The sequence below is a fragment of the Euprymna scolopes genome, chromosome 36 (genome assembly GCF_053919585.1).
Source record: "Euprymna scolopes isolate OS-2025 chromosome 36, ASM5391958v1, whole genome shotgun sequence".
Classification (NCBI taxonomy): Eukaryota; Metazoa; Mollusca; class Cephalopoda; order Sepiida; family Sepiolidae; genus Euprymna; species Euprymna scolopes.
The window spans coordinates 21,125,863-21,149,862 of NC_136517.1; the positions used below are offsets into that span (position 1 = coordinate 21,125,863).

General features: G+C 36.2%; 1 long non-coding RNA gene and 1 pseudogene across 1 annotated transcript in view; both read right to left on the reverse strand.

Moving 5' to 3' along the window:
- Window positions 1-24,000, reverse strand: part of LOC145260387 (uncharacterized) — an 876,688-nt gene that overhangs the window by 690,133 nt on the left and 162,555 nt on the right. The window lies entirely within an intron of this gene.
- LOC145260804 (U2 spliceosomal RNA) lies at window positions 11,137-11,262 on the reverse strand (annotated as a pseudogene).

Genomic DNA, 24,000 nt, shown 5'->3' on the forward strand with positions numbered 1-24,000 from the left:
CCGAGTCTTGGTTTTTCATTGAGAATTATGTTTGAATCATTGTAATAATGTTTTTAAGTTATTGAAATTGTTTTTACGCGCGTTTCAGACGTTATGTGAAGCGTCCTCGCCAGAAATTATTTTCAAATGTGTTGGAGATGTAAAAATGGCAATTTTCGTAGTTAATTTGAAGTTTTTCCAAGGGGTGGAGGCTTGTAAGTGTTTATTATTCCTTGGCATGTTCAATTTTTATTGCTCTTTTATTGGGCTAGTCGAGGGAGGCCGCTGACCTGGTTGTAGTCGCTCTCTCTTTCTGCTAATGTTTTTTTTCTTTTCCTTTAGGGTGGGGTAGGGTGTGTGTGTGTGTGTGTGTGTGTGTGTGTGTGTGTGTGTGTGTGTGTGTGTGTGTGTGTGTGTGTGTTTATGTGTGTGTGCGCGTGTGTGTGCGCGTGTGTTTGCTTTTATTGGTTTGGGAATGTGTTTATGTGTGTGTGTGCGCGTGTGTTTGCTTTTATTGGTTTGGGAATGTGTATATTGTTTTATAGTGTTATGAGGTTATTTACTTCCTTAGGAAGGCGACTCTTCTGAAATAAGGGTAGGGGTGCTTTCATTCTATTTTGATATTTTTTTTTTTTTTTTTTTGATTCTTCTTATATATATAGCCGGCTTTTGGTAGGATTGAAACTGATATCTTCAGCCAATTCTCACCTGGAACTGTAGAGATTCAACGTCACTATCAACTGCGCCATGGACCCCGAAGGTATTGCAGTGAATGCAGTCAGGAGATTCAGAGTTCCTATTCGTCGTGGTTAACATCTGACGAAGGCCAGAGGAATAGTTGGCCGAAACATCGAGAAACAACTAAGAAAAGATGAGGGTAATAGTCCGCAATAAATATAAATTAAAACAGTTTCTGTCAGGAATTGTAAATGTTAGCGTAATTAAAGGAATAAATTGTAAGATGGTCAACATGATAAAATTTGGAATATAGTCGTTTGTCATTTAATTTGTATACACACACACGCACCCATCAGAAACAACTACATGGTAAGCAGCTGATGATTCCCGTTTTCTATTTACAAAATTTTAGTTAAGGTTTTCTCTTTTTATCCTTATATATATATATATATATATATATATATATATATATATAACTACTTCATTTACTCACATAAAATTAATATACGAATGTATAAATGTATGCGTAAACTTTAAGTATTTACTTCAAAAGTGCTCAATACGTAGGTAGAGCTAGTTAGTAAGTTATAAAATATATATGGCGGTTAAGCTACACTGAATATTCCGTGTTTCATCCACTCTAGGACTCTTCAGGCTTATGCGCATAAGCCTGAAGAGTCCTAGAGTGGATGAAACGCGAAGAGAGAAAGAGAGAGGGAGAGAGAGAGAGAGTTGAAAAAAGAGTGTTACACATTTTCTAAGTCTTCTATTTTGTTGTCTATGCCCCCGGTCAACGCCGGTTGATATTGCTGGTACAAAATAAAGATGTCGAATATTTCACACTATCTGATTACTTTTCCAGGACAATATTATTATTTTGACAATTGCAACAGCTGCTATAACCTTTAAATTCCAAATTGATTGTAAATATCAACGGGCAAGTTCTTTCTTGATCTATTCAGTCGATATAAATAGCACACGCCCGCCAGGTAAACGGCAGTTAAATTTTGTGCTTATACTAGTTGAAGTAATTGCATACGGCTCGTCACTACTATCACGGTCATTTGTGAAAACAGCTTGTTTTCATCCGATGTCTCAAACGCTCACGTTTCAGCGGCATCGGTAGTTATTAGAATAACAAATGCAGAGGCTGCGTTTCAACAAAATAAAATGACCCTTTTTAATAAAGATTGCCGATTCTATGATGTGGTTTCTACCCTATTATTCGGGTCTAAGGTGATTTTTACCAAAAGAGGATGGAAAAACATATTTCTTGACACTATTTTATTCTATTCTTTAAAACATGCTGAAAAATTCATAAAACTTACTTTAAACAATCAGAATTAATTTCGGTCGCCAATATTTCAAAATTGAAGAACTAATCTTTCTTATTATAAATTTTCCTAATGTCTGTTTGTCTGTGTGTGTGTGTGACGCGGTTTATCTCAGCCTACAGGCAACCCACCAAGACAAGTAAAGTACCGAAATTAAGCTTATGACTCAGCGAATGTTTTAGTGATATTTATATTCATGTTTGGTGTATGAAAATGCAAAAAAAAAAAAAAAAAAAAAATGCAAAAAAAATAACGATTTACTAAACAACGTTTTATTTACTGAATATTTTTCCGGTATTCACCGGAAGTTATTATCTCCCTTAGTAAGTTCGATTTACTGTGTGTGTGTGTGTGTGTGTGTGTGTGTGTGTGTGTGTGTGTGTGTGTGTGTGTGTGTGTGTGTGTGACGCAGGAGATCATCTTGAAGGAGATATTGTGTTGCTGTTTTTTCACTGTGGAACACTTCAGAATAAAACTCGTATAACAGCATTTCGGGAGGATATGTGTGTTTAGTTATGTTTTTCCACGTTTTAAAGTTTAATGTTTTATAAGTGAAAATGGTCGAATCAACGTATAAGAGAAATATTACATTATTTGCTTTTTCTTCTTTAGTGGGTTTTTGGGGGGGAGGGGAGTGGAGATCACCCATATTGAGGAAGACACAGAAAATGAGAGTATGAATCACGCTATAGAAGCTCCTATAGATATGTTGATGTTTCGTCAGAAAGGAAGAAGTAGTTTGTTTGTTTTTTTTACTCTAATTTCTTTCTTTATAGTATCAAATCCAGCAAAACATAATAAATCATTTCTTTTTCTATTGAACAAACGATGTTTCAGATTTGTATCTTTTTGTATTACTATTTCTATCTGTTATTTTCTATGTTTTGTTCGATGTTACTTAAGACCTTCTTCAGGTGTATCTTGTTGAACTCGGGAATCTTTATGTTGAACTTGGAATCTTTATCTTGAACTTGGGAATCTTTATGTCAACTTCTGGAATCTTTCTGTCGAACTCCGGAATCTTTCTGCCAAGCTCTGGAATGTTTCTGTCGAACTTGGAAATCTTTCTATTAAACTCGGGAATCGTTCTGTCGAACTTGTGAATCTTTCTGTTAAACTCTGGAATCTTTCTGTCAATCTCGGGAATCTTTCTGTCGAACTTGAAAATCATTCTGTCAAGCTCTTGAATCTTTCGGTCAAACTTGGGAATCTTTCTCTCAAACTCTGGAATCTTTCTGTCGAACTTGGTAATCTTTCTGTCAAACTCTGGAAGCTGTACAAAATTTCGAACGGAATCCTGTATTTGATTCACAAGGGAGTAGCATGTCCCTGTTCCGTCAGCCACGACTGTTTAGAAATCCTAACTCATTCGAAAATTATATTTTGAGAGTCACTCGCACTGAGGATTGAACCTCCAACCTCCAGAAGAGTGTAACTTGCAACTTAATTTCACCAAGTACTTTACCTCTATGCCACGGCTCTTTGTAGCGGAAGATTCCCGAGTCGGACAAGATATACCCGAAAAAAAATCAGAGGTTATATCGACTGAAACATTGTTAAAATTGTATCCAAGATGAGAAAAGTAGTTCGAAGAATCTAAATAATACAAATTATAAAAAAACTCATAGAGTTACTGATCCTAAATAACTTATTTGTACGACACGTCTCACCTTACTGTTTGAGTGAGATATTACAGGAACCGTTGTTGCTTTGACCGGCGTTAATGTTTGCTATGATTGGGGCATTGTTTGTTTTCCCCGATGAATAACGCTAAACACAGGCCTTTATTATACAAAGAGGGGGATGAATTTCCTACTAGACACTGAATGTTTTTGTCCTTTCTGTATAAAGACAACCTGATAAGAGGATACTTTATCGCACAAGTAAAACCTATCTATATATGAAAGTGAGAATGTGTGTGAAGACACTTCTCAACCTATATACTCAACAAATCTTTGGAATACAAACTTGAAATTTGGTATATAGAGTATTCAGACATGTGGAAAACGTTCTGATCGGTATTCATCCGAAAAAGAAGAATGCTAAGAGGTCAGCATTTAAAAATTGGTACATGGGGGGGGGTCGTCGAATTTCTATCTGTTTGTCAACTGTTTCACGAATGTGCATGCGCGAATCGTTCACATGACAGATTACTTACGTAAAGAATAAGTAGGTTTGAAAATACTTTTTAAAGATTGTGTCTAGCTGGCCTAATGGTTATCGTACTTGACTCCCTGTCTTTAGGTTTTGATTTCGATCTCAGTTCGAGTTTTACTTACAAGAAGTGAACTGTTTAGAAAATAATACTCGCGTGCACATGTCTCATTTTATTTCCTTCTTTTTTTTTGTTACTTCATTTTTTTCTAAAGGAATTTAACGTTACGTATAATACCGGGCAACACTGGATACATCTGCTCGTCTAAAATAGAATATCATTCGAAAGCCAAATAAGATCCATCCAACAGAGTTATGCATTGGCTCATATGAGGTTGGTTGTTTTATTTTATGGCGTAACAAACTCTTTTAGTTTATTTAATGCCAAATCTTGTATTTCATATCTTCAAATATTTAGTCATTGTGCTTGGTATGTTTGATTTCTAGAGGAAAATTGTTTTTGTTTTTTAACTTTGCAGAACATGATTGAGTGTTGCAATGGCAATGCAAAAAAAAAAAAAACAGTAACATCAATGTTTAGTGCATTTTAGGTCACGAAGCTAGTTTCTTCAAACAACCTGATCTGGTAGTATCAGAAGGCTCATAGGAGGAAAATAGTATCATTCTCCCGTGATGTAACCCGAAATAACAGCACTTACCTGGATATTTCACCAGAATAGATGAATTCTTGTCTAGGAATCCGGTAAGATCAAGAGACCACAATAAATCTACTTAATAAAACTCACTATGTCTATCTGTCCGTCTATTTGTCTGTCTGTCCGTCTCCATATTTTCAAACTCTATCTCTTCCGAAACAAAAAGTCGCAGAGCGACGCTAGGACCCTCAAATGATTGGATTTTTTTATGGTCCGTTCTTTTATGGGTCTTTAGCCGGTGAAACTAGTTTTTAAGGGGTCAAAATAAAAAAAAGATCGCGATAATTTTGTACATTGATCTTAGTTTATTTCTAATAGGTTTATATGCGCGTCACTTTGGTTCAGTGGTAACGTCACCAGCTTTGAATGCTGCAATTTTGCTTTTGGTTTCAATTCTAGCTGATGGCACCCAAATACTTTTTTTTTTAAGTTTTGAAATCACGACTCTATAATAATATATACGAAATTTGAACGAATTAAAATTTTTACGACCGGGTAAAGCCAGGCACCCCTCTCCTTGTCTCCCCCCCCCCGCTTTTAAAATACAAAATGGGTTACTCATCGATTGAGAAAAGAAAAATGAATGTTCCTATTTACAATGCCTCCCCACGGGACAGAGTTAGACACCAGGGTCGTTTTTTAACGTGGAGAAAAGGAACAAAAATAAAAATTGTCTCAGTCATTAAGGATTTCTCCTCCACTGACAGAGAACAAGAAATTGAAGTGGAGCATCTGAAGAACAGATACTACACTGTGATCTTGTCCCGAAGGCCAGTTATTCACATCTTTACTAGCTCAACGTTTGAAAGATAATGGAACACGCGAAGTATCTATGAATCTCATAGAGAAATCAAGTGTTAGCCTGGGGGGGGAGGGGGGGCTTAATTTGTGAGAACTCGAACTGAAACATAGCACATAAGACTGTTGAGGAAGTAACGCGTGATGACTCCACTCATCTCTATTGTGATTGGTTGGAGCACAAATCTATCAAAAAGGCCAAATCTTTACTGCCGGTTCAATTCACTCTCTTTCCGTAGTTTTGCTTCAAGTCTCCAACTTAACAAATAGACATTCCATTGTTTCAGCATCACTTCTAGACATTTTGAAAATTAGTGTTAACTGCTTATCAAGACCCCAGAGGCCACTCAAGGATAAGACATAATGAGTGTTACGTAATCATGACCTCAGTTCCGATGACGTAACCAATTACGTCTCTTTAACGTGAGCTCCTCGTCACGTACGCCTGCTAAAGGTTATTTTTTTATATTCGAACCACTTTCTGGCAATTCCAACAGCTACGCTTGCTCCCACTATATAGGTTTGCCTCTGAATTGGACTTTGTCTGCAATTCTGAGAGGAGGACTGTGGTAACTAAGCAAACCAAGGCCTGCTCATCACCTACTGAGGCCTGCATCTGGAAAAGCAACGCCAGCTTCGAATGTATAACCACAGCAGATGATGTAGTGTTATATCTCCAGATTATAATACATCAGTTTGTTTAAGTAGAAATGATTTACTGAAAGTTTATTATCTCCTTTGCCGGTATAACGTTAAATATTCCCTTGTAAAAATTATTCTTTTTTTTATCTAAAGGAGAGAAAAGCTATTTTTAAGATCGTATTTTTTTTTAATTTCCGATACTTATCGGGTGAATTTCTGTACAAAACATATCTAAGAACACTGCCAGACATATAAATGAACTTTGTGTGAAATTTGCAAAAGATAGGCTTAGCCGTTTTGGAACCTATGAGAAAGGAATTCACACACACATACACACAAGCACACACACGCACACACACTCACACACACACTCACACACACATGCACATACACACGCATACACACATGCACACTCACACACACATATGCACACTCACACACACATACACACACTCACAGATGCATACACACCTACACACACGCACATACGCACACAAAATGACTATTATATAATAGTAGTTATAACAAAGTGCAGTGTTGAGAGAGAAACGCTCCTTCTCGTCTGAGCTTCAATCTATGGTCCCACCTCACCAAACTTTCATGAAAAACACTCGTCTTTCCAAAACCACTATCAATAATTTCCCACACTCTTTATTTGAATGTAAATGCAGATTCCATGAACAAAGTTTCTTTCTTAGAACTGCACGCCTGTGGAACTCTTTTCCGTTTGCCTGCTTTCCAGCTGGCTACAATCTGATTGTCTTAAAGTCAAACGTAAACAAATTCTTGATGAACCGTCCCCCTAGGTAATCCAATTTATAAAAAATTCCACTACTCATGCTTACTCCGCTATAATCACATTGACTAATGTATAACCATTAACCCTTATCCTCGAGTGGCCTCCGGACCTTGATAAGTGGTGATTCCTGTGTAAAAAAAAACATTTATCTTCATCCCATCCGGAATCCCCCTTTCGGGAAGCTGGATATGCACACATCAAAAATTGATTTTATATTTAACATTCCACTCTGCAGAAAAGGGGCGGGTTAGGGTTAGGGTTAGGGTTAGGGTTAGTGGTGGTAAGTAGAAACTATTAAACATTAAAAATTCCTGGATACAAAATCGCATCTAGTGATAGGCTCCTAATTAAGGAACTTTGGGGATTGTTGAATCATCTATTTCTTGGCATGAGGTCCATTCAAACCTAGACTCATAGTATATGCACAGTGTTGTGGACAACACTACTGACAGTAAAAGAGGCCGCTTTTCGAGAGGGGATCAAAGTGTAGGTACTGCACTATACTTGTTCAGAGAAGGAGAACATCTCAACTTGGGATTTATATATATAGTTCCTGATTTCAAAAGGCGAAAAATTAAAAGGTAAATATTTGTACCTATATTTTTATGTATATATCTGTATATCTATGTATATGTATATGTGTCTATTTTTTTCATATATATGCATGTATATATTTGTCTATGTATGTATGTATGTATTTATGTATGTATGTATGTATGTATGTATATATGTATGTATGTATGTATAATATTGTACTTAAACCAAATTTATATTTTACTCTATTTCTTTTCTATCTCTAACCCATATTAATTTTCTTATCAATTTTAAATCCAGACCTTTATTTTAATTTTTTCATGATACATCTGCCTTACTTTTAATGCTAGATTTATTTATGGTGTCTTTTAAATTTAATAAAAACCCTTCACACTTTGCTGATGAGGAAACCTTGTTTATTAAAAAACTATATGTAATAATTATTGTCCGTAACTTGATGTCTACCACAATAAAAACACTGTTTTCCGAAACGATCGTACAAATAATTGATTTTGTTGTTGTTCCTTCTTATGAAACGGATTTTTAATTTAATTTTAAATTATCAATCACATTACTAAATATCATATATATATATATATATATATATATATATTTGACCCAATATATATATATATATATTTGGCCCATCTAAAATGCTGCTTTTAGAGAGTTGGATCCCTCCCCGCCCCCCTGCAATTAAAAACCGACCTTGTTTCTAACTTTGCAATCATAGAAAATCAAGTTAATAAGGGCTAAAGCAGTCACTTCTAAAGTGAATGGCCGGTCTTTATTTCCTCAGTGAAAGTAACGTTTATTGTTATTTATTTATTTTATTTTCCTTTCCTTGCTTACTCAGTCATGCTCCTCTCTCTCTCTCTCTCTCTCTCTCTCTCTCTCTCTCTCTCTCTCTATCTCTCTCCCTCTCTCTTCTTTTTCTCTCTAAATGGTTTGAGGAAGCTGGTTTCAGATCTGAATAACAATTACACGCTCGACTAACCTCGCTTGATTATTAGTGCCTGTTGCATTGTGGGTAATCCGGTTAGAAAAGGAGAATATTAGCCATCATCATTCAACTTTCTTTGTTCCATACATGAATAATATTGATGTTAAATATGTAATTTCTCCATCATTCTGTTATAGGTGATCTAACCAAGTTCAAGATTATGAATATTTATGATGTAGTGTGTAGAAGTATGGAGTGCAGTCATTTGTCACTTGTTGAGGAGCTGGTCTCTATAACCAGTCTGGCAGAAACCAAGCCGTTTCACTTGCCTTTTTTTTCTGTTAAGGTGAGGTATTATTCCGGAGTAGTGATGTCCACTCTCCCAGACCTCCCCTCCACTCTTTGGAGTGGAGTAAGTTTATTTTCTGACTATTTGAGGTGCCCCAGCAAGGAAATGCTGACGGGGCTGCCATTGCAATTTCTAATAAGTCAGAGTGTTTGTCTTTTAGGGGTGCTGGCTTGCTTCTCTCTACAAAAAGTATGAAATTTACGGCTTTAGCAGTTTAAAAATGAAATCGAAATTCAGGGAATCTTGCTTTATTTAACATCTCTGAAATATTTGAATTTTAAAAAGGGAAATTGTATCCAGATTGTGTGCCCTAAAAAATATGTCAAAAATAATGTAAAATTTTGCAAATATTGAATTATGTCTAATACCTATTAGTGATGGGACGATTCCAATATTTTTTCCGGTTCTGATATAATTAACAATTCCGTATTGAATTCCCGATTCTGATACGATTACCGATTCTGATTCCGATTCTTTATAAATCTTTAAATATTTAACTATAGAGCTGTTATTTTCCCCGATTTTCATAAAAAAAAAACACTTGTTAAATATGCAGATATTTTCCTAGACGTAAGAATACACTTGTGGAGGATGATCTATCGATTTTAGCTTTACTGGTATTTTAAAATCAATAAATATTTATTATTTTTATAATTATTACAAGCAATGGAAGATTTTTCTTTAAACAAAATAAAATAAAAAAGAAAATAAAGAGAATCATTTTGGCATCGGAAAATAGGCACCAATTGTTCCGATATCGATACCGATTAATCGTTACAACACTAATACCTATCTGTATAATATTTTGCTTGTTCTTTTTTTTAGTTAGTCAATACAAAATGCTTTCAGAAAAGGCCAAATTCAAATTATCAAGGGCAAAGTGCTTTAAAAAAAAAAGGCTAAATTTGCGAAATTTGGTTTTAAAAAGTCCAACTTGGCAACCTGTACAAGAATGTGAGAGTGGGTAATCTTTGATGTTGCCTTTTTTTTTAATATCATATTAATACATAATTTTTTTTTTTTTACTCACTTTCACCCCAGACAAGGCATGTTGCCACTTGGACATAAGAGGCTACTAATTGGGACCATGCCTAAGAAAGATTAACAAGAAGCTGGTTTACATTACATTTGAACTTCTGCATATCAGTACCGTTCGGGAAGCAGGTAGCAGGAAGGGAATTCTAAAGTGCAGCTGTTCTAGAGAAGAAGCTATTTGAGTAGAAAACTTTCTGACATTTAGGCACCTCAACAGTGAAGGGGTGTGATTTTGTTGCCAAGTGGGTTTGTCAGGGATATATACATCGAGGGGACACAAGTGTAATGAGTTCATCACAGCACATCCCATTAAAATGCTTGTAAAACAGGCATAGCGATGCAACATTGTGGTGATGGGACAGGGGTTGGAGCCTAGTTGACAGACCTATTAGGTTTTATCCCCTTTTTTGGACCGTATCCAAGTGGGAGATACTAGTGATAGATGTATCAGCCCAGATATGACAACAATACTCCATAAATGGGCATACGGTGGCCTTATAGAGGAACAGGATACTCTTAGGTGTGAACAGTTTTCTTGCATGATAGAGGAACACCTTCCTTGCAGCAGCTTTTGCAATATCCTCAATGTATTTATTCCAGTTCATATTTCCTGTGAATGTTAAACGGAGGAGTTTGAAGAAAGAATTCTCAGGTAATTGTTAAAGGAGAGCAGCTTTGTCTTACTAGCATTAAATTTTACTATCCATTTGCAGACCCATTCATGTATGGTCTGTAGGCCTTTTTCTATGGATTCAGCCATGGTCTTGGATTTATGTACATCTGTTCTTCCTTCATGCATGTTATAGAGCGTTGTATCATCAGCAAATATACCCATCTCGGACTCAGTATTATCGGGGAGGTCGTTGATAAATATGATCATTGTTGAATGGTGTGGAAAAAGAAATATGTAGTAATTTCAACATACAAAGCATTCTTCACCAAAGAAAAATGCCAGTGAAACGTTACATCAGTCGCGTTCTCTCATGTAATGAATGAATGCATGAATGTAGGATTGACATGAAATTCTTAAAGATAAACTAAAATGACCGAAAAATGGGCTGAAATGACTTAAATAAATAAAAAGTAAATGACTTAAAATGACTTTAATGAACTTAAGGATTAATTGAATGACCTTAAGAATGATTTGAATGCTTAAAAAATAACTAGAATCCTTCAAAAACAACTTGAATGATCTGGAGAATGACTTGAATGGCTTTGAGACTGACTGGTTGTAAAGTGAGTGATCATTTTACATTAAATTAATACAGAAAAGTTATCCCCCACTTTATATCACAATAAATACAGCATGTAGTAAGAACAGATACTACACTTTGATCTTGGCCAAAAGGCCAAGAAAAGCTTAAAAAGCTAAGAACAGCATCTATTAACAACAGACATTTGATCTTAACCAAATTTTGATCTTAACCAAAAAGGCCAAGCACAAAAGTGTTACGGACAGACCGACAGTCTGACCGACAGACTGACCGACAGACCGACCGACTGACGGAGTGACTTATAGAGTCGCTTGCACGTGACTAAAAACGGATTATCTGAAAGAAGAACATTGTCTTCCAAGAAGTGCCCGACTGAAAAAGTAAATTAAATTTTCTTACCAGCTCATGATAGTTACTCGATTGAGCCCGAATACCGGTCGTTCTAGTAAGACATTCACAGCTGGAACACACCTAGCTCCAGCCACTCAAAATAACCTTTCTTTTTTTCTCTCTTTTCCAAAAATCAAACAAAACGTCCATGAACAAAGTTTCTTTCAATGAATATCTCATACATAAAGCAAGATATCATGAGTCTGCTTCCAAACCAACTGTAGTATGGTCGTCTTCAAATCTAATGCAAACAAATACTTGCTGACCTGTTCTCTTGGATTATAGCTTCCTCTTAAGTAATCTTCTACCCATCTCACCCATTTTTTTTCTGTTCCTCTAATGGAAGTGATCATTGTTTGATAAGTGATGACCCATTAAGAAAGAAAAGACATATATATATATATATATATATATATATATATATATATATATATATAGAGAGAGAGAGAGAGAGAGAGATAGATAGATAGATAGATAGATAGATAGATAGAATTATATAAATGCAACTTTGTCTCTCTGTGTGAGTTCGTTCCTTATAAACTCTGAAAAACGATTGAACAGATTTTCTCTAAAACTTACAGAACTTTAATGTATAAGTCTGGGAGTGATCTTTGTTAAGTTTTGTCTCACAATATCCCCAATAATTACCGATAATCGATAATCGAAACCGTTATTTTAATTTATCTATCATCGGTAAAGCCATTTTTTCCATGTCGTTGCTTAGCAACAATCATAGAACAACTGGCTGTGAAAAGTGAGGGCTACATCATGCAACCTCACATCATCCAAGTCGGCTTAAAAGTCAACAACAAAGTGTATCTGGATGTGCTAGAGACTGTCGTGATCCTCTGGTGCAATCAGGTGGCCGCTGGCAGAACCTAGATGTGATAGCAAAGAGACCCAGGCTTGGCTGCAGAAGGAAAGCTACGACTTCATACTTTTCTCTCATTGCCCCCCTCTCTTTCCTAGACCTGAATCCACTGGACTACTTCATTTGGTCATACCTCGAGAACATCACCAACATGACCTCCCACAACACAGAATCCAGCCTGATCGCAGCCATACACCAAGTATCCGCAGAGTTCCTACTAGCACTTGTGGAAAAAGTATACACTCAGTTCTTGACCTGTATCAAGACAGTGATTGAGGCTGAAGGCGGCTACATTGAATAGATGTCAGCATTACTACATAATCTAGTTATCTGAATTGATTTTTTCAATAAAAGTTTTAAAATTAAGCTGTAGTGCTGTTTTCTTTAGGGCGACATTTTTATCATTCCACCCTGTAATAATGATATCACTATACTGTAATATATTACTATACTACGAATGGCCGACAATATTTTGTTTCAAAAATGAAGGATGCCAGTCGTAGCAACGGAAGAGAAAAAAAAAGCGTTGCACTAAAAGTGTTAACTAATCCAGCGGAAAGTATTAATATTCCATTAAACCGACAAGCTTGATAACTATTTTTGTGGAGAAAAAAAGAGAGAGATAGACAGGTATCAGCGTTGTACTATATTTGGGGAGGGGCGTGAGTGGGAGGGATGCAAGATTTTGAGCGCTGATATGCAAGGTTTTGCAGACAGACAGGATTACAGAGCTGTTCAGGGAGACGTTGGTTAAACTGACGCTAATCTTTCAAGGCGTAAGAATCGTGTAAACATCCGATGTCTGTAAATATGTAATGGTATATCAGGTTTTCAGATCGTCTGTAGCTCAGAAAATGAAGGACATCTTACTCAAGATTGAATATTTAACCTAGGACAGGTTAATAATACTGAGAGGGGTCAGGCAGGTATGACAATCAATTGTCTCACACCTTTCTGCAAAATATTTTTCATACTTACTTTTAGATATTATTAGCAGGAGGGGGGAGGCAACGCCCGGGTGTTCCCGGTCGTAAAATACACTTAAATATATTTTAATTTGTCCAGATTTCGTATATATTATTATAGAGTCGTGATTTCAAAAGTAAAAAAAAAAAAATATTTAGGTGCCATCAGCTAGAATCGGAACCAAAAGCAAAACTGTAGCATTCTAATAGCCTGTGACAAGGATAGAGTATGGAACTGCACCCTTCAGACAAACTTCATGTAAATCTTCTGCATTTTCAGTTCGTTGCAAATAATTGTGTGTACAGTTCCCACACTGACATCAAAATGTGCATTTATTATCTATAGATACACGACAGTCCTTATCGATGAAATTCTTTGTTTGGCCAATCAACTCTGGTGTTCTGACTTCCTTACTCCTGCCACACCTCTGATCGTCCCTCACAGACTCTCTTCTTTCCTTGAATCTCTTATGATACTCCAAAACTGAGTCTCGATTCATGCAAGATGGTCCAAATACAGTCTGAAGCATTCAATACGTTCCTGTGGCATTTTTTCAAGTTAAAACAGAAATTTTATTGCATACTGTTCTTCTAAAGGGTCCTCGTGTCCAGATTGAATTTTTGAAATTTACCAGCTGAAACAATCAGGCTTTAGTAGGGTGTATTCCAATTCCTGCTGTATCTGTTCATTTTAACCTGAAATCATAACAATTGGGTCGTCATCTCATAAGATGTATAGCAATAACATACTCAATTTTCAAGGATCTACAACAATTTGAAATGCCTGTACAAAAAAAGTCTGGAAACTTATTGAATGCACATCATAAGACGCTTCTAAAACCCTCTTTATGACAGACAAACAGATACATTAATACCCATCTTCTAACATTGTTTGATAGATTTTTAATGTTAACCTAAATAGCATTTCAGCTGACAAATCAAACTTTGAATCTAACTAGCCAATTTGCATTTATTATTGTTGCACCTTGTTATTAGCAATAAATTAACATGTTTTACTACAATTTATTTTAAGAAAATACTTATTCTGATTAGGCAGTTTGCTAATGTACAGACATTCTTAAATAAGCACTTGAAAAGAAAAGTCCGTTAGAGGAAATAACCCTATTCTTTTAGTACAAGTTAGCGTTCCTGTTTGCTTCTTTCTTAGCTTAGTTCCTGGTTCTAACAAATAGGGTGTGGTTATAGATCACAGAATTATTTACAATACAAATTTGAATGTAATTGATCGTGGGCTGAGTCGGGACAGCTGGTTTAGTATAAATAAATAAACACATGGAAAAAGCATTTATTTTGTAAGGCTGTAAAAGCTATATATTATGATCTTAATGACACAGAGTTGAGTGAAAACAGATAAAGAAATACCAAGGTTTGGTGTACGACATAAAAAGAAACAGGAATCTTAGGAAGATCTCCACCATCCCACTGATTATAGGTATAACCGAACTCATGAAAAAGAATCGTAACAACTACTTAGTAAATATACCCTGTGAACTAAGTGAAAGAGGTATACAAATAATTGCACTTAAAAGACCGGTTATAATATTTAAAAGAGCTCTCAGTTGTAAGGTCTGAGATAGCAGATGAATATCTAGCATTCTGTAGGATGCCCCATTCCCAGCTAGGACAAAATACTAAGAAAATTAAATTGCATTGAACTATGTAGCACAATATTACTTTAGTCCTGGATATGACCTTAAACTATATCCAGTGGTGATGCCCCAGCTTGTGGGTTTTGGGGAGTGTGGAGCCACCCTTTAATTACCATTGCTCCCACGTCCACTCTGACCCGGAGTGGTAGTACCTGTTAGGGTCCCAACTATGGGTTAAATAGAAACCAACTTGAAACTAATAAATATATTCTATTAAAAAATGTTTCTTCAAAATCTTTGGATTCGGCATTAAATAACCTGAAAAGGGTTGATATGCCGTAAAACAAAAACAACCAACCAACCAACCAACAATATTACTTTATTAGTACTTATTAATTTATCTTATTTTAGTGAGTTTTATATTTAAAATACAATGGACAATATTTTTATAAAAATATTCAATGCGAAATTCGGTATGGATTCTCGAGTTCAACATGGGGCATGTGAAGAAGGTCGTGAGTTACATCGGCCGAAACGTTATGAGAACAACAGCCAAGATGAGAGGAGTAGCACTGATAATCTATATAATTGGAATTATCAATCCCATTTCAAAAATGCGGAAATATAATTTGTTAAGTTATAAAGGTTACTCCAAGGTTACCTGAAAATTGATGTATATGTCAGTTAAGGTAAAAGGCTTTAGAGATAGACACATAGATAGACAGACAGACTAACAGACAGACATACGTTTTTACAGTTAATACGAATGCTTCCTTATGACAAACAAACAAATCAATCCCCATTTTCTGATCTTTTAGGATTGATTTTAAAAGCTGGACCTAAATAGTATTTAAGCTGACAAATAAAATTTTGAATCCTATTAGTCATCTGTCCTTATCTGACTTCTCTTTTTAGGTGTTTTAACACGCCTTACTACAATTTATTTTAAGAAAATACTTCATCTGGTCACGCAGTTTGCTAATATGTAAACATTCTTAAATAAACACCTAAAAAGAGAAGTCGGCTAAGAGAAATAAATATTATTCCAGACAAAGGTTACTCAAACGAAAAATGAATGTATATTTAAGTTAAGGATGACATACAGACGTACCCAAACGTAGTCATGTACCTCAACTAGTTTATTAATAACATAAATGTCTTCTTTCCTCTCGTCTACTGCAGACTGAACAACTTTTCCTGAGATTAAAATAATTCCATCATATTACCATTTGATGTATTATCGTTTCTGAATATCATTATAATAATATATGATTATTGTTGTGATGGCGTGACAAAAGAACTTGTAGTAATTTCAACGTGCAGCAGTTCTTCGCTGAAGAAAAAACTCAATGAAATATTACATAAAAAAGAGAACATTCAAAAGAAACAGGGCAAGAAGAGAACATTTTCTTCCAAGAAGTGCTGGATTTTAGGAGTAAATTAAAGATTATCTTTTACACTGTGATCTTATTATTTGTATTGAACTATGTAGCACAACATAACGTTTTGAGTATTAATTATTTATTTATCTTATTTGGGTCAGTTCTATCGTCGCTGGCAGCACGCATTCGTGGCCGAATATCATAGATTCCAAATCCAATGCAGAAAAGAAGTAAAAGAGAAAGCTTTTATAAGTTTCGTAGAATTTTAGTCATTATTGGGATGGTGGATCCTTTTGTGGCTGAAAAAACAATTTGGGCTCTGAATTGTTGGGGGCATTGGTCAAATTGTATTGTAAGATTGGTTGTGGTTGGTTGGTTTTAAGGGTCCTTTGCTGCCATTTGGTTATTAGACTGGCTCTTCAATTTTTATCGAATTAGCATTTAGATTCTATACATCCATTTATGTTTGTTGTTCGATGAGGCTTCAACGGTGTTTGGATCTATATTGGTCTCACCTAAAGATTCCGTCAGGTGGTTTTACATCTAAGTAGTGGGCGGCCTTGGGGTCGATTTCCTGCATTTAGTTGACTGAAAGGCACTTGTTTCAGCAGCCTAGTGTCCTCCATGCAAGCCACATGGCCAGACAATCTCAGTCGGTGTTTCATGATCAAGGCCTTAATGCTGATGACGATGGCTTCTCAAGGACAGTTATATTGGACACATAATCGTCCCACTTAATCCGCATGATAGTCCACAGATTTTTTCTGGTGAAACTGTTCGAGTTTTAAGATCTTCCAGGTCTCGCATGCATATAATAGAATGAAGACAACGATGGCGTTGTATACCATTACCTTTGTCTGGATGGTTAGATTCTTGTTCTTGAAGACCCTGGTGGGCAGTCTTCCAAAAGCGGTGTGGCCTGCCTGTAGTTGGTTTTCGATTTCTGCATGATGGGATGTCAGCTAAAATGATCCACCAAAGCAACCTGCCAGAACCCTTCTCGATCATTTACGGTCTTAAACAGGGATGTGTGCTTGCACCGACACTATTCTCCCTCTATCTCGTAGCCATGATATTCGAAGTCCCCCAAAACAACCTCGGAATAGATATCAAGTTCAGGATTTCAAACTGGCCAGATTAAAATCAACACAAATGACCCACACCATCAAGATGACAGTACTACAATATGACGATGACAACGCCACCGTGGCCCAATCTCCAGATGAATTCCAGCAATCTGTGGACAATTTTCATGCCGCATACTTGTGCTTTGGCCTAACAGTTAAGATCAAGACCAAAATGCTGGTCCAACCATCGCCAGGGGAAAGTATGTCAGACTTCATCATCACCATGGATGGCACCACCATAGAATGCGTCAAGCAATTCCCATACCTGGGTAGCATTCTTTCCACTCAAGCTAACTCCCGAAAAAGTGAGCTCTATATTTAAAATACAACAGACACTATGTTCATAGACGTTTTAATAAACTCATATTTGCTGCATATTATTGTTTTTTTATGTACTAAAACTAGTATCAATAAAAAATATCAGCTTTATCAAGACATTTGTTGATTAAATATATTTCTTATTTCATTGAATTTCCACAGATCTTGCTAGTACTTATAAACTCAAGTCGTGTACTAATATTGTAATGTGATCCGGGCAACATCGGATGTTCCGAGTAGAGAGGTGAGTAGCCGACATTTGAACTGGTAACAATGTTACAGAAATAACAAAGTGTTTCGATAACGGAAGAACTTTTTGAAATAGGACTTGAATTTAATGTAGAAATAATTAAGCCAAAAATATGTAAAACAATAAAATATTTAGAAGAATGTATAATAAAATAGGATTAAAATGTTTGGTTTTAATAAACAACGATACGTGACAAAAGCCTAAGCAAGAGTCTTTGCTTACGATATATACATGACGTAACGAGTTTAGAGACACCTTAGAAAGTTAGTTAGTCCGTAACGGGCGATCAAGAGAGACGGTCGATAGACGGGATGACACTCAGCAAGGGCAAAATCGATAATTAAGATAAAGACAGGACTGTATCAGAGTTCAACCCTTCTAAAATAGGAACACCATTCTGGAATAAAGGTTGCCGAAAAGTAACCCGAGGTCTGTTTATGTATTATTTTAATTGGAATTCATTATTGAGATAAGTATTATTTATATTAATTTATTTTATTGCGGACTATTATTCTCATCTTTATTGGTTGCTGTTTTATGACTTTTTGGTCAACTATTCTTCTGGCCTTCGTCAGGTGTTAACCGCGACGGGATAGGAACTTTGAATCTCCTAACTGCATTCTCAGCAATCACTGCCATCCGTAGTTGTTGTAGTGTTACCACGTTTTGGCCAAGTAAGCCTCTGGCCGGCATTGAGTAGGATTGAAACCGCTATCTTGCCCTTCGGGGTCCGAGGCGCAGTTAATAGAGACGTTGAATCTCTACGGTTCCAGATGAGCATTGCCTGAAGATAGCGGTTTCAATCCTACCCAAAGCCGGCCAGAAGTTTACTTAGCCAAAACATGGTGAGACGACAACAACTACGGATGGCAGTAATTGCTGTGGATGCAGTTAGGAGATTCAGAGTTCCTATCCATCGCGGTATCCACCTGACGAAGAGGAATAGTTAGCCATATTATTTTTCATGCTCACGTTTTTCTATGTAACCATGATTTTTACAGGTTTTGTTTGAAATAATATTTTCTTTTTTTGTGTTCAATGTCATACGCATCGTCAACAATCCATAAAAAAAGTATTACCAACTTCTTAAATTAACTGAATAATAAAAACCGAATAAAAGACGTAATTAAGTCAACAAACAGAAGGAAGGGGCAACAAAAGAGAGAGAGAAACAGAATCAATGGGTGACGTCCTAAATAAAAAATTATCAGCTCAAGCACGGCAAAAAGAGGGAAACAGAATTAACGGGCGATGTCATAGGTGTGTAAGAAACTAACCTTACGAATTCATGAAATATATTTAATAATCCGACCCCCTGTCTTGCCAAGCTTATAATGACTCGAAAAATGTAATTGAAACCCTCATTTATTTTTCAATTAAAAGAGCAAGGACCAAGGTTTCATTAAAAAAAAAAAACTTAAAATAAAAACAACGTGGTTTTAAAAAAAAGGTTTTAAACTTCGGACTTTACAGGTAAATTTCTAAGAAACACTACTTTTGTTGGTTTTAAATTTGAATATATTATTTATTGATCTTTTATCTTTAATTTGTGATATATAAAACATTGTTGCGTAAATTAATTATTTACTTTTTAATGGACATTTAAAAAGGGGGGCGTGAATAAAGAAAAACGTTTGTCTAAAATATTACATTCCGTTTATTGGAAAGAGCATAAAATTTCACATTGACCCTGAAAATATCGGAAAAATAGAACCAATAGAAAAATTTTGATAGATTTTTAAAGTTTAAAAATTTAAAAATACTTAGCTCATAAAATTGAATTGATTTCATTACTGTTTTTTTTTTTTTTAAATAAAAAATAATATTTCTATTACTTTTTATACAACTTTAATAGTTTATTTTGGAAGTATAATCCATAAACAAAATAAACAACCCACTTTTAAAAGAGAAATTAGGAGTTTTTTATATTTTATTCGCAGTTTCGTGTTAGGTGTGCCAAAAATTCCCCCAAAATTCTGATACACCTAGCGATGTCATAAGCGAAAGCTTATCAGCATTAGCACGGCACAGAGCGTCACTTTTGTTAATTCTCTCCATATAACCCAAATAAGATGACACGCGAGCGATATTCCCGGTATGATTTATGAAGGTATAGCCAATCAGTAGAAATCGTCTCTAAAATGTCAATGGTGAAAAAGTTGCTAGGGTAACCAGCGGCCAATAAGAAGAAATCGTCTCTAAAATGTCAATGGTGAAAAAGTTGCTAGGGTAACCAGCGGCTAATAAGAAGAAATCGTCTCTAAAATGTCAATGGTGAAAAAGTTGCTAGGGTAACCAGCGGCTAATAAGAAGAAATCGTCTCTAACATGTCAATAGTGAAAAAGTTGCTAGGGTAACCGGCGGCTAATAAGAAGAAATCGTCTCTAAAATGTCAATGGTGAAAAAGTTGCTTGAGTAACCAGCGGCCAATAAGAAGAAATCGTCTCTAAAATGTCAATGGTGAAAAAGTTGCTAGGGTAACCAGCGGCTAATAAGAAGAAATCGTCTCTAAAATGTCAATGGTGAAAAAGTTGCTAGGGTAACCAGCGGCTAATAAGAAGAAATCGTCTCTAAAATGTCAATGGTGAAAAAGTTGCTAGGGTAACCAGCGGCTAATAAGAAGAAATCGTCTCTAAAATGTCAATGGTGAAAAAGTTGCTAGGGTAACCAGCGGCTAATAAGAAGAAATCGTCTCTAAAATGTCAATGGTGAAAAAGTTGCTAGGGTAACCAGCGGCTAATAAGAAGAAATCGTCTCTAAAATGTCAATGGTGAAAAAGTTGCTAGGGTAACCAGCGGCTAATAAGAAGAAATCGTCTCTAAAATGTCAATGGTGAAAAAGTTGCTAGGGTAACCAGCGGCTAATAAGAAGAAATCGTCTCTAAAATGTCAATGGTGAAAAAGTTGCTAGGGTAACCAGCGGCTAATAAGAAGAAATCGTCTCTAAAATGTCAATGGTGAAAAAGTTGCTAGGGTAACCAGCGGCCAATAAGAAGAAATCGTCTCTAAAATGTCAATGGTGAAAAAGTTGCTAGGGTAACCAGCGGCTAATAAGAAGAAATCGTCTCTAAAATGTCAATGGTGAAAAAGTTGCTAGGGTAACCAGCGGCTAATAAGAAGAAATCGTCTCTAACATGTCAATGGTGAAAAAGTTGCTAGGGTAACCGGCGGCTAATAAGAAGAAATCGTCTCTAAAATGTCAATGGTGAAAAAGTTGCTTGGGTAACCAGCGGCCAATAAGAAGAAATCGTCTCTAAAATGTCAATGGTGAAAAAGTTGCTAGGGTAACCAGCGGCTAATAAGAAGAAATCGTCTCTAAAATGTCAATGGTGAAAAAGTTGCTAGGGTAACCAGCGGCTAATAAGAAGAAATCGTCTCTAAAATGTCAATGGTGAAAAAGTTGCTAGGGTAACCAGCGGCTAATAAGACGAAATCGTCTCATAAATGTCAATGGTGAAAAAGTTGCTAGGGTAACCAGCGGCTTATAAGAAGAAATCGTCTCTAAAATGTCAATGGTGAAAAAGTTGCTAGGGTAACCAGCGGCTAATAAGAAGAAATCGTCTCTAAAATGTCAATGGTGAAAAAGTTGCTAGGGTAACCAGCGGCTAATAAGAAGAAATCGTCTCTAAAATGTCAATGGTGAAAAAGTTGCTAGGGTAACCAGCGGCTAATAAGAAGAAATCGTCTCTAAAATGTCAATGGTGAAAAAGTTGCTAGGGTAACCAGCGGCCAATAAGAAGAAATCGTCTCTAAAATGTCAATGGTGAAAAAGTTGCTAGGGTAACCAGCGGCTAATAAGAAGAAATCGTCTCTAAAATGTCAATGGTGAAAAAGTTGCTAGGGTAACCAGCGGCTAATAAGAAGAAATCGTCTCTAAAATGTCAATGGTGAAAAAGTTGCTAGGGTAACCAGCGGCTAATAAGAAGAAATCGTCTCTAAAATGTCAATGGTGAAAAAGTTGCTAGGGTAACCAGCGGCCAATAAGAAGAAATCGTCTCTAAAATGTCAATGGTGAAAAAGTTGCTAGGGTAACCAGCGGCCAATAAGAAGAAATCGTCTCTAAAATGTCAATGGTGAAAAAGTTGCTAGGGTAACCAGCGGCCAATAAGAAGAAATCGTCTCTAAAATGTCAATGGTGAAAAAGTTGCTAGGGTAACCAGCGGCTAATAAGAAGAAATCGTCTCTAAAATGTCAATGGTGAAAAAGTTGCTAGGGTAACCAGCGGCTAATAAGAAGAAATCGTCTCTAAAATGTCAATGGTGAAAAAGTTGCTAGGGTAACCAGCGGCTAATAAGAAGAAATCGTCTCTAAAATGTCAATGGTGAAAAAGTTGCAAGGGTAACCAGCGGCCAATAAGAAGAAATCGTCTCTAAAATGTCAATGGTGAAAAAGTTGCTAGGGTAACCAGCGGCTAATAAGAAGAAATCGTCTCTAAAATGTCAATGGTGAAAAAGTTGCTAGGGTAACCAGCGGCTAATAAGAAGAAATCGTCTCTAAAATGTCAATGGTGAAAAAGTTGCTAGGGTAACCAGCGGCTAATAAGAAGAAATCGTCTCCAAAATGTCAATGGTGAAAAAGTTGCTAGGTTAACCAGCGGCCAATAAGAAGAAATCGTCTCTAAAATGGCAATGGTGAAAAAGTTGCTAGGGTAACCAGCGGCCAATAAGAAGAAATCGTCTCTAAAATGTCAATGGTGAAAAAGTTGCTAGGGTAACCAGCGGCTAATAAGAAGAAATCGTCTCTAAAATGTCAATGGTGAAAAAGTTGCTAGGGTAACCAGCGGCTAATAAGAAGAAATCGTCTCTAAAATGTCAATGGTGAAAAAGTTGCTAGGGTAACCAGCGGCTAATAAGAAGAAATCGTCTCTAAAATGTCAATGGTGAAAAAGTTGCTAGGGTAACCAGCGGCTAATAAGAAGAAATCGTCTCTAAAATGTCAATGGTGAAAAAGTTGCTAGGGTAACCAGCGGCCAATAAGAAGAAATCGTCTCTAAAATGTCAATGGTGAAAAAGTTGCTAGGGTAACCAGCGGCTAATAAGAAGAAATCGTCTCTAAAATGTCAATGGTGAAAAAGTTGCTAGGGTAACCAGCGGCTAATAAGAAGAAATCGTCTCTAAAATGTCAATGGTGAAAACGTTGCTAGGGTAACCAGCGGCTAATAAGAAGAAATCGTCTCTAAAATGTCAATGGTGAAAAAGTTGCTAGGGTAACCAGCGGCCAATAAGAAGAAATCGTCTCTAAAATGTCAATGGTGAAAAAGTTGCGAGGGTAACCAGCGGCTAATAAGAAGAAATCGTCTCTAAAATGTCAATGGTGAAAAAGTTGCTAGGGTAACCAGCGGCTAATAAGAAGAAATCGTCTCTAAAATGTCAATGGTGAAAAAGTTGCTAGGGTAACCAGCGGCTAATAAGAAGAAATCGTCTCTAAAATGTCAATGGTGAAAAAGTTGCTAGGGTAACCAGCGGCCAATAAGAAGAAATCGTCTCTAAAATGTCAATGGTGAAAAAGTTGCTAGGGTAACCAGCGGCTAATAAGAAGAAATCGTCTCTTAAATGTCAATGGTGAAAAAGTTGCTAGGGTAACCAGCGGCTAATAAGAAGAAATCGTCTCTAAAATGTCAATGGTGAAAAAGTTGCTAGGGTAACCAGCGGCTAATAAGAAGAAATCGTCTCTAAAATGTCAATGGTGAAAAAGTTGCTAGGGTAACCAGCGGCTAATAAGAAGAAATCGTCTCTAAAATGTCAATGGTGAAAAAGTTTCTAGGGTAACCAGCGGCCAATAAGAAGAAATCGTCTCTAAAATGTCAATGGTGAAAAAGTTGCTAGGGTAACCAGCGGCCAATAAGAAGAAATCGTCTCTAAAATGTCAATGGTGAAAAAGTTGCTAGGGTAACCAGCGGCTAATAAGAAGAAATCGTCTCTCGCGTTCCTTAATTATTCTGAAGACTTTCGAACACCAATAATTTTATTATAA